The following is a 13,098-nucleotide window of genomic DNA, read 5'->3' on the forward strand; positions in this document are numbered from 1 at the left end:
ATAAGACCCTATTGCGCTCTTTCTCTACCTATAGTTTGAATAATTTAAAATAAATTGCTTAGCATATCTCTATCAAGGCAAAGAACTAGTCCACAATATCTACATGCACCAATAATTCCAAAAGTTCAAAACTGTGGCCAAGTGGACGGGCTTCTAAGGTCACGAGACCTACTACTTTTTCATTGAATGGTGCTTGAAAGCAATGTAATGCCAGAAAAATTCAGATCAGATTATGAATCAGCAAAAGTCATGCATTTACCGTACTAATATGTGCATTACACTGGATGTGTTAAAAAGATTAATCATACAGTGAAGAGTACAGGAGGAACTGTAATTGATTGTGTACATTACTGAAAATGATGCATAATACAAAATAAGAGTTCCAAAGTGTATTCTTTGTAAATAATTACTGTTTCAACAAACTTTACATAATTCAATAGGAGTAGACATAAGATATATTTGTCCTGCAAGACATATGCCTCCTGAACTTATCATTCACGCTGAAAAACGGCAAAAATGTTTCCTTCTGAAAATAAGAATTTTTCAGGTCATTGATACGTCAGATTACAGTTGCTTACTGAAGCTTTCTCCTCAATACACCTACTCACCAGTAAAGCTTCTATTTCATTTCATATTTTACTTTATTTCACATTGTAAATGATTTACAAAAGTGATATATTAGAAATAGACTTAATTTACCTTCAAGTGTTTTATAGGTAGTATTTACAACTGTAATTTTACTTGATAAAGGTGTTGACCAATAAAAAGTCTGCACTTATATATGAATAAATATCACTCTACAGCGTGATGCAACTGTGAAACAAAGTTGATCTTGGTCATTGCTATACTGAGTACTGGTGAGTTTGATCCACACCTCGGAAATAAAACAGATATATGAAGAGGACTTTAGACTATATTGGGGACGTGTTCTATCCTTGAAAAGTATGGATAGAACAATTACATGAAAAACTGACAGCTAAATGAAGTCTGAGTATGTAAAAGTCTAATTACCAGAAATGTAGGCATAATGACATTACACTTTATTACATACACCATATGTTGTAAAAAAGAAAGATACTGCAGATAAGACAACAGAGGTAGGAGTTGAAGAGAAGTGCTGCAGGGTAGACCACAAAGGTATGAGCTAGAATAGTGCTTTGCCATTTTATCTCATCTATGCTCCACTCTGCTTTCCTGGAGATAGTATAGTGGCCCAATAAAGCTAATGTGACCCCTAAATAGAGCAGTGTGTAACCAACAGTTTATGAAGTGGTATGACGCTTTCCTAAAATCATTGCCATATACTTCACATTTGTCGTACCCCATCATTCAGACATTGGGTGTATCCTTAGGATTGGCTCTCAATACCAGTTGTAGAGAAAAATTGTAAAATCCATAAAGACATCTCTGGAGAGGGGACACATAACCCTCACATTGAACATATTGGATTAATTATAACTGGGGAAGTGAGAAAGAGCTGGCACTTCAACCTCCATTCAAGTTAGACCTGTCGTGAGCAGTTAAATACAGCAGAGATCTACAGAGAACCAGCGACTAAGGCTAGGAGTCGTTTACTCAGAGGCGGAGAAGTACACTTCCAAGGCGAGAGCTTTCTCTGATCAATGGACTTGTCTCAGACACTCTGGAGCCAATAGTCAGTGATGACTATTGGGGTTTGCGTCGATCTGATATTTATGGAAGATATATCTGTGGCATCGTAGCGAAGGGACGAAGATAACGCATTCACTCACATCACTGTAAGGCCAGGTGAACAACTCCAACGTAAGCTTGTCAGGTCAGGTGGATTATGCTATCCATGCCATGTTTCATCTCTTTAGAAAGGTAAAACAGTGATAGAACACATGACAACAATATCTCCCACCTGGGACCTCCAGGGGTGAAGATATCCTGAAAGTTGGGGATCTCATAAACTTCTAAAAGACCTAGCACATGCCACTACCAGCCCCCATATGAGCTCACCAAGGGGAGGTATGTGGGCGTAACCTTGATCTAATAAAAATCAGTGATTGGTTTTCTGTCAACTCTGGAAGACACAATAGTCTGCTTTTGTCCGTTGCTCTAAGGAGTTGTTCTAAGAAGTGCTTCCCTCCACATTTTGTAATATCTTTGTACATTTTTTATAAACACTTGAACATAGGGTATATTGGCGCAGTGAAACTACAAAACAAAACATATACACAGAATCAGTACTGGGTTCATAGGAATACATAATATACATAATAGCTAACCAGGGGAGAGTTAACTAAGCAGGGGGATCTAAGACAGGAATTAGATGTGGGAAGCATGATTACATACCACAGATGCTGACACAAGGGGAGTAGAGGAATGAGCTGTTCACAGGAAGCAGACTTGAGAGAAAATGGTGAACTGGAGGGAAAAATGGGGCTGGACAAAACCATAATGCTTTGCAAACTTACCCAGAATACATTGTGGATTGGAGGGAAAGAGAAGATTAGAAAGTGAAACTAAGACACACAATAACACTGCAGTTATGACTTTGGTCAGTAGATGGAGCCAAAGATACAGAAAACATTAAATCTATGGCTGAAACTGAATATTCTGGATATTCACAGCAAATCGTTGTATACATATAAACAAATAGACAGTCAAGGATCATGAATTATGTCGGAGACAGAACATTGGGGATGGCAGCAATTGTATCAGGGTTTATATATACAGTTGTGGCCAAAAGTATTGACACCCCTGCAATTCTGTCAGATAATACTCAGTTTCTTCCTGAAAATGATTGCAAACACAAATTCTTTGGTATTATTAGCTTCATTTAATTTGTCTTAAATGAAAAAACACAAAAGAGAATGAAGCAAAAAGCAAAACATTGATCATTTCACACAAAACTCCAAAAATGGGCCATACAAAAGTATTGGCACCCTCAGCCTAATACTTGGTTGCACAACCTTTAGCCAAAATGACTGCGACCAACCGCTTCCGGTAACCATCAATGAGTTTCTTACAATGCTCTGCTGGAATTTTAGACCATTCTTCTTTGGCAAACTGCTCCAGGTCCCTAATATTTGAAGGGTGCCTTCTCCAAACTGCCATTTTTAGATCTCTCCACAGGTGTTCTATGGGATTCAGGTCTGGACTCATTGCTGGCCACCTTAGAAGTCTCTAGTGCTTTCTCTCAAACCATTTTCTAGTGCTTTTTGAAGTGTGTTTTGGGTCATTGTCTTGCTGGAACACCCATGACCTCTGAGGGAGACCCAGCTTTTTCACACTGGACCCTACATTATGCTCCAAAAATTGTGGGTAGTCTTCTGACTTCATAATGCCATGCACATGGTCAAGCAGTCCAGTGCCAGAGGCAGCAAAGCAACCCCAAAACATCAGGGAACCTCCGCCATGTTTGACTGTAGGGACCATGTTCTTTTCTTTGAATGCCTCTTTTTTTCTCCTGTAAACTCTATGTTGATGCCTTTGCCCAAAAAGCTCTACTTTTGTCTCATCTGACCAGAGAACATTCTTCCAAAACGTTTTAGAGTTTTTCAGGTAAGTTTTGGCAAACTCCAGCCTGGCTTTATAATGTCTCGGGGTAAGAAGTGGGGGCTTCCTGGGTCTCCTACCATACAGTCCCTTTTCATTCAGATGCCGACGGATAGTACGGGTTGACACTGTTGTACCCTCGGACTGCAGGGCAGCTTGAACTTGTTTGGATGTTAGTCGAGGTTCTTGATCCAACATCCGCACAATCTTGCGTTGAAATCTCTTGTCAATTTTTCTTTTCTGTCCACATCTAGGGAGGTTAGCCACAGTGCCATGGGCTATAAACTTCTTGATGACACTGCGCACGGTAGACACAGGAACATTCTGGTCTTTGGAGATGGACTTGTAGCCTTGAGATTGCTCATGCATCCTCACAATTTGGTTTCTCAAGTCCTCAGACAGTTCTTTGGTCTTCTTTCTTTTCTCCATGCTCAGTGTGGTACACACAAGGACACAGGACAGAGGTTGAGTCAACTTTAATCCATGTCAATTGGCTGCAAGTGTGATTTACTTATTGCTAACACCTGTTAGGTGCCACAGGTAAGTTACAGGTGCTGTTAATTACACAAATTAGAGAAGCATCGCATGATTTTTCAAACAGTGGCAATACTTTTGTCCACCCTCTTTTTTATGTTTAGTGTGGAATTATAACCAATTTGGCTTTAGGGCAATTCTTTTTGTGTCTTTTCATTTAAGACAAATTAAATGAAGATAATAATACCAAAGAACTTGTGTTTGCAATCATTTTCAGGAAGAAACTGAGTATTATCTGACAGAATTGCAGGGGTGTCAATACTTTTGGCCGCAACTGTATCTATATATATATTCACTGCTCAAAAAAATAAAGTGAACACTTAAATAATACAATGTAACTCCAAGTTAATTACACTACTGTGAAATCAACCTGTCCAGTTATGAAGCAACACTGATCATGAATCAATTTCTCCTGCTGTTGTGCAAATGGAACAGACATCAGGTAGAAATGATAGGCAGTTAGCAAGACAACCACTATAAAGGAGTGGTTATGCAGGAGGGTGACCACAGACCATTTCTCTGTTCTCATCCTTTTTTGGTGTTGTTTTGGTCACTTTTGGATTGTGTCTTTGCTCCCACCCATAGATGTACTGTAAAGTAGCAGGAGATGGTGTCTACAACCCACAGAAGTTGCTCAGGTATTGCAGCTCATCCAGGATGGCACATCAATGCGAGCTGTGGCAAAAAGGGTAGCTGTGTCTGTCAATACAGTGTCCAGAGTATGGAGCAGATAACAGGAGACAGGCCAGCATACTAGGAGACATGGAGGGGGCCGTAAGAAGGCAACAACCCAGCAGTAGGACCATTACCTTCTCCTTTGTGCAAGGAGGTACAAGAGGAGCCATGCCAGAGTCCATCAAAATGACCTTCAATGGGCCACTAATATCCAGGTGTCTTCTCAATGTCACGGTCACGCGTGGCTGGAGACAGCGCCTCCAGCAGGGTGGATTTAGATGACACGCGTGACCCTGGATACACCGCCTCCAGTTGGGCGAATTTAAATAATAACACATGCAGCTGGATACACCGCCTCCAACAAGCGAATTTTGGAGATACACGTAAGTCAGGAAACCCCGCCTCCAGTAAGGCGAATTTAAACAATAAAAGGGAAAACCTGGGTAACAATAACAATGGTGGCCCTGCGATAGGGAATGGGGATGTGGAGACCTCCTGCACTCTCCTGAGTCAGTGTCTCTACACTCCTAGCGTTCCCTAGGCCGGTTCCGCACCAGGCGCCGCTCAGGATACCTTTAAACCCTAGCTCGCCCTCCACCTAAATCCTCACTAGTGAAGTGGAAGGTGCAGAAACTAATCCAACCACTGCACTAAACACACATAAGGAAAAGAGACAAAACAGGGGAACACCACTTAGCTTTGCTCTGTTGCTTACACTCCCAGCAACAGAGCCCACCACCTGCGTGCATCTTTTTCTCCGACCGCGTCCAACACCATAGTGCAGCCTTGGAGCAAACAGAGTCCACCACCTGAATGCAGCTGTCCAAAAAACAGAGTCCAGCATATGAGTCCAGCTTTCCGCAAAAGAGTCCAGCATCTTGAGTCCAGCTTTTCAGCAACTGAATCCAGCATAATGAGTGCAGCTCTACACCATAGCTGCCACTCCACCAAGCCATGCAAGAACTCCTTGCTGACACCATAGCTGCAACTCCACCAAGCCATGCCAGCCCTCCTCGCAGACACCATAGCTGCCACTCCTGGACTATCACTGAGCTGCCCGGGACTCTCTTTCAGCTCCATCCTTCACCCAGGCTTGCTTGTAACTGAGGACTAATCACCAACAGTGATTGACACACCTGACACTCTCTTATAGAGCAATCATACCTGTTACTTTAGTTTGTGTGCGCAATTATGTAACCAAGTGCAATGACCCTAATGGCCACCGGGGGGAAAACTACAACTGAAATCACCACAGTGCAATGACCCTTATGGCCACCGGGGGCAAAACCACCTTTGGCACACAGCCAAGGGAAAAAAAAAGGTTACTTTGTGCATTTATCTGTCAGATCCAACCTGGATCATGACACTCAAACTGTCAGAAATAGACTTCATGAGGATGGTTTGAGGGCACAATGTCCAAAGTGGCGATTAGCATTTGCAGAGAACACCAAAATTGGCAGATTCGACATTGGTGAACTGTGTTCTTCATGAATGAGAGCAGGTTCACACTGAATACATGTGACAGACGTGACAGAGTCTGGAGATGCCATGGAGAATGTTCAGCTGCCTGCAATATCCTCCATCATGACCGATTTGCCAGTGGTTAAGTAATCATGTGATGATGCATTTCTTTGCAGGGCCGCACAGGTGCAGAATGTTCTGCTGCCTGCAACATCCTCCTCCAGCATGACTGGTTTGGCAGTTGTTAAGTAATGGTGTGAGGAGGCATTTCTTTGCAGGGCCACACAGGTGGAAAATGTTGTGCTTCCTGCAACAGACTTCTTACCTCTGCTCCCAGTATTCACCCGGTATGTCACCCAGCTTTCCACACAGACTTCTTACCTCTACTCCTAGTATTCACTCAGTACATCACCCAGCTTTCCATACAGACTTCTTACCTCTGCTCCTAGTATTCACTCGGTACGTCATCCTGCTTTTCATACAGACTTCTTACCTCTGCTCCTAGTATTCACTCGGTACGTCACCCAGCTTTCCATACAGACTTCTTACCTCTGCTCCTAGTATTCACTCGGTATGTCACTCAGCTTTCCATACAGACTTCTTACCTCTGCTCCTAGTATTCACTTGGTACGTCACCCAGCTTTCCATACAGACTTCTTACCTCTGCTCCTAGTATTCACTCGGTATTAGAGTTGAGCGAAACGGGTCGAAAAATTTAAAAAGTTGCCGACTTTTGGCAAAGTCGGGTTTCATGAAATGAAACCCGACCCTAGGATGAGGTCGGCCACGAGGTCGGCGACTTACGCGCCAAAGTCGCGTTTCAAAAGTTTGTTTTGCTCTCTTTTTCAGCCAATCAGGATCCACGGACACTGTGGGCAACGTGATGACATAGGCACGGGTCACCACCATCTTTCAGAAGGGCATGCAAGTGATTGGCTTGCTTTGGTGGGCATCACAGGGGTTATAAAAGGGCGTGCACGCCGACCGCCATCTTACTTCTGCCGATCTTAGCATAGGGAGAGGTTGCTGATTCTGTAGGGAGAGCGTTAGGCAGGGAAGAAGAAAAAAAAACTGCTTCTGCTGCTAGCGATTTTGCCTGTACAACGCACCAGTCACTGTGTGTGCAGTGCAAGGGGAGGCTATATTGTGGTGGATCAGCGGTGTTGGTTGTTAGGCTGCCTTCTAAGGCTTCCTGACAGCTGCATTGCTGTTTACCCACTGCTCTGCAAACTGCTTTTTTAAAAGCAATCCCATTTTTTTTTTTTGTCCTGCTGAGGTACTGAGCGTGCATTTTTTCACACCATACAGCGTCAATGGGCCTCACACAATCCAAAAGTGTCCAGTGTCCACTAGTGTCTGCAGAAATTCAAAATCTCCCTTATCCTGTAGTCACTTTTTTCACACCTGTGCCATCGAGCCTGTGACATAGCGCTCTGATATTCAGTGGGCCTCACACAATCCAAAAGTGTCCAGTGTCCACTAGTGTCTGCAGAAATTCAAAATCTCCCTTATCCTGTAGTCACTTTTTTCACACCTGTGCCATCGAGCCTGTGACATAGTGCTCTGATATTCAGTGGGCCTCACACAATCCAAAAGTGTCCAGTGCCCACTAGTGTCTGCAGAAATTCAAAATCTCCCTTATCCTGTACTCACTTTTTACACACCTGTGCCATCGAGCCTGTGACATAGCACTCTGATATTCAGTGGGCCTCACACAATCCAAAAGTGTCCAGTGTCCACTAGTGTCTGCAGAAATTCAAAATCTCCCTTATCCTCTAGTGACATTTTTCACAACTGCGACATAGAGCCAGTGACATAGCGCTGTGATATTCAGTGGGCCTCACACAATCCAAAAGTGTCCAGTGTCCACAAGTGTCTGCAGAAATTCAAAATTTCCCCTGTCCTATAGACACCTTGTACCTTGTTTTACATTACTATATAGTTTGTTGGATTTTGTCTACATTTCTACCAAAAATGAGGAAGTCTGGTGGAAGAGGCCGTGGAATTGGGCGGGGGTTGGCAGCTGGTAATGATGGTGTTGGTGGTGGATCTGATGGTAGTGGCAAAAGCAAAATAGGACCGAATGCAGGAGGTGTTGAGCCTACGTCATCGTCTGGCTCCACAAGGCCTCGAAGGCTTAGTTTTCTAGGAGTTGGCAAACCGCTTTTAAAGCCAGAGCTTCAGGAAAAAGTTTTGTCTTACATTGCTGACTCCAGCTCTATCGCCTCCTCTTCTGAAGTTGTAAAAAATAAAAGCACTGAGTCGTCATTGGAGGCTCATGTTCATGAACCACACCTTTCCTTGTGTCCTTCACCCCAACCAAGATTGAAGGATGACGCAGGCCATACTACTGATTACTCCATGGAGCTGTTTTCACATACCATGCCTGGATTATCAAGTGAAATGGTGAATTACCCAGGCCAAGATGAATCTGACATGGAGTGCACTGATGCACAGCCGCTGATAGATGATTCTGCTGGTACATTCACTCAGAGCACTACATTGTCCTCGCAGTTTACAGAGCCAGATTCTGACCCTGATGAGACTCAGGTGCCCCTTCCCGCACACTATACCACCATACACGGTGACACAGAGGAAGGTGCACATGACATTGAAGAGGAGGTGATGGATGTCCCAGTTGTTGACCCATATTGGCATCCATTGGGGGAAGAGGGTGCTGCTTCCAATAGCTCAGATGAGGAGGAGCATCCACAGCAGACATCGACATCGCAACAGCTGTTATCTGGCAGGCCCGGAGCACTCCAAAGACAGGTTCCAAAAACCAAAAGAGTTGCTGGACAGCTTGTCCAGACGGTCAAAAGATCACAGCGTGCTAGGCCGCAAAATGTCTGCCAAAGTAGGAAGAGTGCAGTGTGGCACTTTTTTGAACAAAATCCTCATGATCAGGCCAAGGTTATCTGTAAGAAGTGCGCAAAGACCTTTAGCCGAGGGAAAAATCTGAAAAATTTGAATACCAGTTGCATGCTTAGACATTTAACCAGCATGCACTTGCAAGCGTGGACACAACACCAAACCTCAAGTGCCACATGTGCAACTGATCACAAAGAAGGTAGTCAACAACGCTACAAGTACTCAGTCTCTCATCCGCGTACACTGGGTTTGAACGCCCACATTGCCAAACTAATCTCGTTTGAGATGATGCCCTATCGGTTGGTGGAAAGCGCAGCTTTCCGCGAACTCATGGCCTATGCAGTACCACGCTATGACCTACCCAGTCGCCACTTCTTCTCTCGCAAAGCCATCCCAGCCCTCCACCATCATGTAAAAGACCGCATTGTCCATGCACTCAAGCAGTCAGTGAGTGGAAAGGTGCACCTCACAACTGATGCATGGTCCAGTCGGCATGGCCAGGGCCGTTACGTGTCCATCACTGCGCACTGGGTTAATGTGGTGGATGCAGGGTCCACAGGGGACAGCGGTGGTGGGACAGTGCTGCCTAGCCCACGGTATAGGAAACAGTTGGCTGTAGGCGTTCGACCCTCCTCCTCCTCCTCCTCCAGAAGCGAAAGCTCGTCCACAGAGCGCAGTCATACGAGCACTCCATCTGCAGCTGCCACTGTTGAACGGTGACGACTACTGGTTGGCCAGCATCCTGGATCCACGCTATAAAGGCAAATTACAAAATAGAGTCAGCATGGGTTTGTAACTAATAAGTCATGTCAGACTAACTTAATTTCCTTCTATGACGGTATCACTGATTGGGTGGATCAAGGAAATGCTGTAGATATAGTATATCTTGACTTCAGCAAAGCATTTGACAAAGTCTCTCATACAATCCTTATTGAAAAAATGACTAAGTATGGAATGGACAAGGCAACTGTTAGGTGGATTCATAACTGGCTCAGTGATCGGACCCAAAGAGTGGTCGTAAATGGCTGCACATCCAGTTGGAAGAATGTCTCAAGTGGGGTACCACAGGGCTCTGTCCTGGGCCCTGTATTGTTCAACATCTTTATCAACGATTTAGATGAAGGAATTGAGGGTAAACTGATTAAATTTGCTGATGACACAAAGCTAGGAGGGATAGCTAATACTAGAGAAGAGAGAGAGAGGATTCAAAAAGATTTAAATAAACTGGAGAAGTGGGCAGCAACTAACAGAATGGTTTTTAACAGGGAGAAATGCAAAGTACTACATCTGGGCAATAAAAATGAAAAAAGCATATATAGAATGGGAGGAATAGGGCTAAGTGACAGCACATGTGAAAAAGACTTGGGTATACTAATAGATCACAGACTGAATATGAGTCAACAGTGTGATGCAGCAGCAAAAAAGGCAAATGCAATTCTAGGATGTATTAACAGAAGCATACAGTCTAGATCACGTGAAGTCATTATTTCCCTCTACTCCTCTTTGGTCAGACCTCATCTGGAATATTGTGTCCAGTTTTGGGCACCACATTTTAAAAAAGACATCAACAAACTGGAGCAAGTTCAGAAAAGAGCGACCAGAATGGTGACCGGTCTGCAAACCCTGTCTTATGAGGAAAGGTTGCAGGATTTGGGAATGTTTAGTTTGCAAAAGAGAAGACTGAGAGGAGACTTAATAGCTGTCTACAAATATCTAAAGGGCTGTCACATTGTAGAAGGATCAACTTTATTCTCATTTGCACAAGGAAAGACTAGAAGCAATGGGATGAAACTGAATGGGAAGAGACACAGATTAGATATTAGAAAAAACTTTTTGACAGTTAGAGTGATCAATGAGTGGAACAGGCTGCCACGAGAAGTGGTGAGTTCTCCTTCAATGGAAGTCTTCAAACAGAGGCTGGACAGACATCTGACTGGGATGATTTAGCGAATCCTGCTTTGAGCAGGGGGTTGGACCAGATGGCCCAGGAGGTCCCTTCCAACTCTACGATTCTATGATTCTATGATTCTATGAAAACATCATGCCACAGGAGAACCTTGACCTAATATTGGCTAATAAACAAGCAACTCTGGTAAATCGGTTGCTTGAGGCATTCCCAGCACACAGCAGCAGTGATGGTTCTCACACGAGCCGTACGGGCAGGGGGCAGCTTGGCAGAGGTGTTCATGGTGCACACAGCAGAAGTGGCATTGGAGACAGGGGTTTCATGACAATGTTGTGGACTGATTTTTCAAGTACCGCTCACACAACTAGTAATACTGCATCGATGGAAAGTGACAGGAGACAGCAGTTGTCAACTATGGTTACAAACTACTTTTCCTCCCATATCGATGTTCTCCCACACAGGTCATTCCCCTTTGACTATTGGGCCGCTAAACTGGACACCTGGCCTGAATTGGCCCAATATGCCTTACAGGAGCTCGATTGCCCAGCTGCAAGTGTGCTATCGGAAAGAGTCTTCAGTGCAGCTGGATCAATCCTGACAGAAAAAAGGACCCGTCTGTCAACCCAAAATGTGGATGATCTAACCTTCATTAAAATGAACCATGCATGGGTTTCCAAGGATTTTGTCCCACCTTCCCCTGATGACACATAGGGTGACAGAAAAATGGCTTGCTTTGGTCCACCTCTTCCTGGGACTTCACCTATTTCGCCTTTTGCATCAGCTGAATGTCCAACATCAACATATGCCACTTTCTAAAACTCCCTAACTGTGCTGCCTCCCCCGCCATGGCCGGGGTCACCACCTAGCGCACGACACCGTGCGAGTACCGTTGCCCTGGACAGGTGGGTAGGCCGACTATTGGGCGCAGGCACTGGCACAGGGTCCCTCATAGTGCAATCAAGTGTCTCTGACGGTGGTGGTGCACACCCGCCGTCAGACACACCGCCGTACTATGAGGGGTCCAGTGCCAGTACCGACGCCCACGAGTGGGCCCCCTTGCTTGGGCAGGGCCCCAGCATTTGCAATCTTTACCTCTCCCTGCTCCTCCGCTGTGTAGTCTGGGCCGTCAAATCCATACTGTGCCTGACACCGTCTGAGCCTGCCTCCTGATGTATAGACATATATTTTGAATGTGTACGCTATCCATACATGTTATCCTGGGATACGGTACCCTTTCTCACCTTTGTGCAATCACGTGCAAGCCATACTGGGCCTAACACCGTCTGAGCCTGCCTCCTGATGTATAGACATATATTTTGAATGTGTACGCTATCCATACATGTTATCCTGGGATACGGTACCCTTTCTCACCTTTGTGCAATCACGTGCAAGCCATACTGGGCCTAACACCATCTGAGCCTGCCTCCTGATGTATAGACATATATTTTGAATGTGTACGCTATACATACATGTTATCCGGGGATACGGTACCCTTTCTCACCTTTGTGCAATCACGTGCAAGCCACACTGGGCCTAACACCGTCTGAGCCTGCCTCCTGATGTATAGACATATATTTTGAATGTGTACGCTATCCATACATGTTATCCGGGGATACGGTACCCTTTCTCACCTTTGTGCAATCACGTGCAAGCCATACTGGGCCTAACACCGTCTGAGCCTGCCTCCTGATGTATAGACATAAATTTTGAATGTGTACGCTATCCATACATGTTATCCTGGGATACGGTACCCTTTCTCACCTTTGTGCAATCACGTGTAATCCATACTGGGCGTGAGAACGGCTGGCGAGCTGTTAAGCAAGCTACAGCACCTGTGGTTTGCACACGTAAGTTTTTCATTTTTTCAGGAATGACGGTTAGGCCTAATTCCGGAACTGCGGTTGACCTGCACTTACTGGGAAATCATCGTTTGCGGGTAATAATTGTAATCAGTGATCCCCATCACTAACGTTGTTCAGCGGGTTATCTGCACCTGTAAGCGACAAACGCTGGCCTTTTCAGTGTAGCGCACATGCAGCAACGGATATGTAAGGGCATGACACACCAGTTATTGGCCAATCTCATGCGCCAGAGCCTCACGTGTCCCTCTAGCAAGCCAGACTCGGACC

At 44.8% G+C, this 13,098-nt stretch overlaps 1 protein-coding gene across 1 annotated transcript in view; it reads right to left on the bottom strand.

Annotated features, from left to right (window-relative positions):
- The window catches only part of PGM5 (phosphoglucomutase 5), a 386,192-nt gene that overhangs the window by 11,483 nt on the left and 361,611 nt on the right, over positions 1-13,098 (bottom strand). The gene's annotated exons all lie outside the window — the stretch shown is intronic.

The sequence above is a fragment of the Dendrobates tinctorius genome, unplaced genomic scaffold, assembly GCF_039654945.1.
Source record: "Dendrobates tinctorius isolate UK_male_01 unplaced genomic scaffold, ASM3965494v1 ptg000031l, whole genome shotgun sequence".
Lineage (NCBI taxonomy): Eukaryota > Metazoa > Chordata > Amphibia > Anura > Dendrobatidae > Dendrobates > Dendrobates tinctorius.